This window comes from Elephantulus edwardii, unplaced genomic scaffold (assembly GCF_000299155.1).
Source record: "Elephantulus edwardii isolate Elephantulus edwardi_28Jun2011 unplaced genomic scaffold, EleEdw1.0 scaffold00331, whole genome shotgun sequence".
Classification (NCBI taxonomy): domain Eukaryota; kingdom Metazoa; phylum Chordata; class Mammalia; order Macroscelidea; family Macroscelididae; genus Elephantulus; species Elephantulus edwardii.
This window is the reverse complement of record NW_006400081.1, coordinates 1,523,081-1,529,077: the sequence shown is the minus strand read 5'-3', so window position 1 is coordinate 1,529,077 and position 5,997 is coordinate 1,523,081.

Genomic DNA, 5,997 nt, shown 5'->3' with positions numbered 1-5,997 from the left:
CATATATATATGTAAAACATATGTATAACATATATATAAAACATACATACATATGTGTGTGTGTGTATATATATATTCAAATACAATTAAAGATTCATTTAATAACCTGATAAGATTAATTTGATAAATCCTTCCTCTCAAGTACTTGTGCAAGTTGGGCATCAGATTTTTTAAATTGTTGAAATAATTAATCTTTGTCATTATTTTTTCCATCTCTGATGTGAAGGTTCCAGGATGAGGTAAGTTACTATTGTTGTTGTTGTTGTTTATTGCCTTTGAGTCAAGCATGACTCATAGCAACCCTATGAACAAAAGGCCTTATGCCCCTCTACAGCTATGGACCTTTATCAAAGTTATAATAGTTTTCAAAGGCATGTTGTTTAGAATGTGGATGCTACTCCTGCTTCCATAAGTTAGTATTGAGTACTAAAAAGATTCTTTGTGCCCTGAGTTGACTAGTAGTGTGTTGATGAGTAAAGATAAAATTTTGAAATTCATTCCTTAAGATAGACCTGTGTTAGAACTCTTAGATTATCCTGGGTGGTCAGGTGAAAATAGGAACTTGCCAATAGCTCTGTGTGACTATCTCAGCAGACATTCATTATAATAAGCATGCTCGTAATTATAGCTTTTAATTTGAGCCCTCATGGGATATGTCAATAAAATCAAGGAAGGAGAAAGTTGAACTAGAGTTAGAAGCATTTCTGGGGCCTGTCTGTAGGAGCTCTGGTGGCTTACTGGTAAGGAGCCGTGCTGCCAGCCTAAAGACAGCTGGCTTAGATCCAACATCTGCTCCCCTAGAGAAGAATAAACAGTCGGTCTCCTCCTGTGTGATGTACAGGAAGGTTGTAAATTGAAAATCTGCTGGAGGGTCAGCTATGAGTCAGTTCTGACTCTGTTGTGCATAACAGCAACAGCTGTAGCATTGAGCTGGAATTGGAGTCAACCTTGGTGGGCAAGACAGAACTTTGGAGACCTGGAAATGATGAGAGTTTAAGGAAAGAACTGATATATGGCGAAAATAAAAGTTAAAGAGGCTGTAGTGGGCATCAGTTATTGTTATTTTTCTTAGCATTGTGGAAAGACAAATCAGCCAGAATACTATTAAAAATTATTCTTGAAAAACTTACAAGTTGTTAACACTCCATTAAACTTGTGCATTATTATTTTATGATGGTCTTTTGCAACTTCATTTTGCGGAAATATCTGTTTGCAAAAAAATTGGTATACGCTACTTAGCATTCAGTATTGGATGTGTCCATGACCAAGAACTTCCATTACTCATGCAAGAGCTGTCAGTCAAGAACAGGGTCAGTGGTGAACACTGGGCAGCACTCACAGATGGCATAAAAGTTGATCACTTTTAGGAAATTGTGCATGAGCTGAAATTTAGTATCAAAAAGAGTAAAAAGTCCTCATTCTGAGACCAGGATCCTGAAAGTTAGACATAAGTGAAAAATACAAAAAGTGAATTACAAAGAATGGAGAACTGTACTCAACTAAGAAACAGAACTGTTGCTCTTGAATGACACACATATATCCCCTTTAAAAGAAAAAGGACAGGACAGATCCTATATGTATATATAAACACATGGAAGTTGAAGGTTAGAGGAATACAGGGAATATTTGTCATTAAAGTGGTATCTTGGTTTTCCTGTCTTATAGTTATTGCTGTTATGTGCCATCAAATTGGCTATAACTCATAGGGATCCTGTGGACAGCAGATCTGAGCCTTGCGCTACCCTGCACCATCCTCATCATCTCTATCCCTTGTTTTAGTCGTTGTATCAGTTCATCTCATCAGTGGTCATCTTCTCTGTTGTTTGTCCTCTGCCTTTTTCAGAATGATGTCCTTTTCCGAGACAAGCCCCTCTTGGCAATATGCTCAAATTGTAGGCAATAAAGTTCCAGTCTCCTTACATCTAAAAAGCACTCTAGTTATACTTCTTCCAAGACATATTTGCTGGTCTCTGAACCACCTTGAGTTGATTTTTGTATATGGTGTAAGATGTGGATCCTGTTTCAGCTTTCTGCACGTGGAAGTCCAGTTTTTACAGCACTATTTGTTGCAGAGCTTGTCATTTCCCCATTTGATAGCTTTGATTTCCTTGTCAAATATCAGTTGATCATAGATATATGGTTCTATTTCTGGGTTCTCAATTTAGCTCCATTGGTCTGTGTGCCTGTCATTGGACCTGTATCAGGCTGTTTTGGTTGCCACTGCTTTGGTAGCTCGGGGAGTGCTATGCTACCCAAACCTCATTTTTGTTTCTCAGAAGTGTTTTGTTTATTCGGGGTCTCTTGAACGTTCACAAGAGACAAACTGGGATCAAACTTAGAATCTTTAGTCCAAGAGACTGCCAAATACAACCAGAAATGTACAACCTAAAGAGGATAAAATTGATGCATGGGACCTTCTAAAGATTAAATCTCTGTGCACATCATAAACTTTTTCCAACAGGATGAAAAGAAAACCTACAGACTGGGAACAAACATTTGGTATTATCATCTCAGACAAGAATCTTATAACAAAATTCTCCAGGTCCTCCACAAGAAAAAGACTAATAACCCAATTGCAAAATGGGCAAAAGACATGTAAAGAATTTTCACAGAGGAAGATATTAGAATGGCAAACAGACACATGAAGAAGTGCTCCAAATCACCGACAATAAGAGAGATGCAAATCAAAACTACAATGAGCTACCATCTCACTCCAGTTAAAATGGCAAAGTTTAACAGGGAAGCAAGTAATAGATGTTGGAGAGGAAGTGGCGAGAAAGGAACACTTATACATTGTTGATGGAATTGTAAAATGGAGCAATCATTCTGGAAGGCAGTTTGGCGCTTCCTCAAAAAGCTGAACATAGAAATTCCATATGACCCAGCTATTTCACTTCTTCGAATATACTCCAAGAAAATGAGAACTGAGGCACAAACTGAGATTTGTACACCAATGTGCATAGCAGCATTCTTTTCCATCGCAAGAACATGGAAACAACCCAGATGTCTAACCACAGATGAATGGATTGAGAAATTATTGTAGAATGAGTATAAGAATCCAGAAGGGAAGGAAGGGTCTGGAAGCAAAGGGATGTGGATGTGCAAGGGGAAAGGGAGATTAATCATTGGGTTGTTCAATTTGATGGGGGGGGGGTGAGAGAAATGGAAAGAATTTGTTCAATTTTGTATTTATTTTTTTTAAATAAACTAGTAGAAAAGAAAATGTTTGTTGGATCTGTTGGCAGTCCATGAGATAGTCAATACTCTTAGCCAACATCGTAATTCAGAGACATTGATTCCTCTTTGTCCATTCCCTGTTCATTTCAGATGCATGAAAAGTAGTTAACATGCTATAGCTTGCATTAGGAGTGCCTTAGTCTTTAAACTGATATCCTTGTCCTTTAGTACTTTAAAGAGATCCTTGACAGTAGGGTTCCCCAGTGCAACATGCCTTTTGATTTTTTTACTTCTGCTACTGTGGGTGTTGATTGTAGATCCAAGTAAAACAAAATAATTGGCAACTTCAATATTTTTTTCCATCTATCACAATACTACCTGTTTGCCCAGTGGTGAGGAGTTTTGCTTTCTTGATACTGAGATCTAAAGTCGTAGACTTTCAGCAAGCAAGACCGTGTCATCGTTCTAATGTAGGTTGTTAATGAGTTTTCCTCCAATCCACATGCCATATTCTTCTTAATATAGTCTAGCTATTGAATTATTTGCTCTGTATATACATGCAACAGGTATACAGAAAGGATATCTTATAATGGATAGTCAATATTTGCTGGGTAAATTATTTATTTTAGCAGAGCAGTTTTCAGTGTTCTGTTGTTCTTTGTCCAACTAACAGATTTATTCTTTGTAATACATATAACATGATACAGCCCTCAATTTTTACCTTATTAAATATTTGTAATAATTTCCAGAATTTATATCTTTATACTAAAGTGCATAAGTAACTCAAGCTACCACTGGTGATTAAATTCATCTTTACACTTTGTACATCAGAAATGACTTTAAGCAATCTTTCACATTGACAATCCTTTGTACCTATAGTTCATTGTTGACAGCTAAATTCATAAACCAGCAGACTGATGATAAAGCAGGAAAAATAAGAAGGACTTTATTTTTCTCTTAATGATTGTTAACTAGTAGATAAGTTTGTAAAGCTTTCTAAAATGATTATTTTAAGTATGTGTCATCATTTACTGATAAAGAACTATGAAGGGAAAAACAAACAAAATAAAATACTCAAGATGAATGAATACTAATAAATGAGGAAACATATTAGAGCTGGCTGAGTTATGCCAAAGAACATTAAATAAGGAGCAAACAAAAAATTTTTATTTAAATTGGAACTAGGGAGTCCTGATGGCTTAGTGGTAAGGGGTTGTCCTGCCAATCCAAAGGCAAATGGTTCAAATCCCCTACCTTCTCTATGAAGAAAAGATTAGCAGCCTCCTGACATGGAGTTTACAGCCTCTGAAAGCCCACCATGGGTTGGTTCTGACTCGATCACACACAACAACAAATTGAAACAGGTTTTCGTACTTTTCTGTGACATTCCAAATTTAGCCATAATCACTTGTATCTCTTATCAGTATCAAAATCACTTGTATCTTTTATCAGTATCTAAATCACTTGTACCTCTTATCAGTACCTAAATCACTTGTACCTCTTATCAGTATCTACTAAGATATTTACTGAAGCTCTTGTCTTTCTAAATAGCCAAATAATTAGTTATTTCTGTTACTTTTTTTTTTACTTCAGAACTTACACTATGCTTCCACATTTAAGTAGAATTGAATCTGGAAATTTGAGGTACAAAAACAAGTAGATTTAGAAATAGAAGCATCTCTCTGTAAACCAAAGGACTGAATTGTTAAGAGATGGAGCGTGGTTGACACTAAGGGAATAGTTCAAAACTAACTGCAGACACATTTTGAAAAATGGTACATGCAATGGAAATGATAAAGAATTTTTGAATGGTAAAATAAAATAATAAAACTTACTTTAAATAAGTCCATGAAGGATACTGGGAAAGTCTTTCCCAGGCTCTGTATGTGTGTGTGAACAATGAAACTATATTACATAAGAATCCATACATTTTCCACCATCTCAAGCACTGCTTCATTTTACTATTTACAAAAAAAGTATAGAATCTTTGGTTCCTAAATATGTAATAGATATAAAGATAAAACTCCACATATAGTTTGTTTCTAACATGCAACACTTTTAATTTCATTGTATAGCTGTAAAAGAGATAAATTATGTATTAATTTTCTAACTATGTAAAAATGTTTTCTCAAATGCTACTTTTTCATACAAGAGAGCTGAAGCAACACATTAAGTACAGATAAATATGTATGTGACTTATGGATAACATAGATGCATATGTACAATTTTTCTCATCATGTTCTTGAATTTGAAAAATTTTTCAGCTTGTGATGTATGGATTGTCTTTTGAAACAAATATGTCTGGGATTCAGATCAGTTCTATCTAGTACATCCTTCCAATAATAGTTTGAAGCTTTGCTGTGAGAAATTTGGATTGTGTGCTTTGTGTTGCTATAAGAAATCCCACTGCCATTACAGAATTTTGCTCTGAGTAGAGATAAAGAAATATTAAAGAATAATCAGGATTTTAAAAAAAATATTAGTAAGCATGTTCCATTAGTGGCACAGCAGTAGGGAGTTGCACTGCTAACACAAATGTGGCTTCTCTCTGACATTTCAAATCTGACTATGGCTCTGAGGGAGAAAGATTGACACTCTCCTCTGGGGAGTGTTCCCACCTCCACAAACCAGCTGGAAGGTCAGATATGGGTCAGTTCTGACTCCATAACATTAGGGTGTTTTGATTATATTTTACAAGGTTTTAAGTTTCGAGTTTATCAGGGCCTAATAGAAAGTTATATTTTCTCACATGACTCACAGGGGCAGAAAGAGAAAATAAGTTCCTTTTCTAGAAAAATTCTCTTTATTGGCCAACTCTTC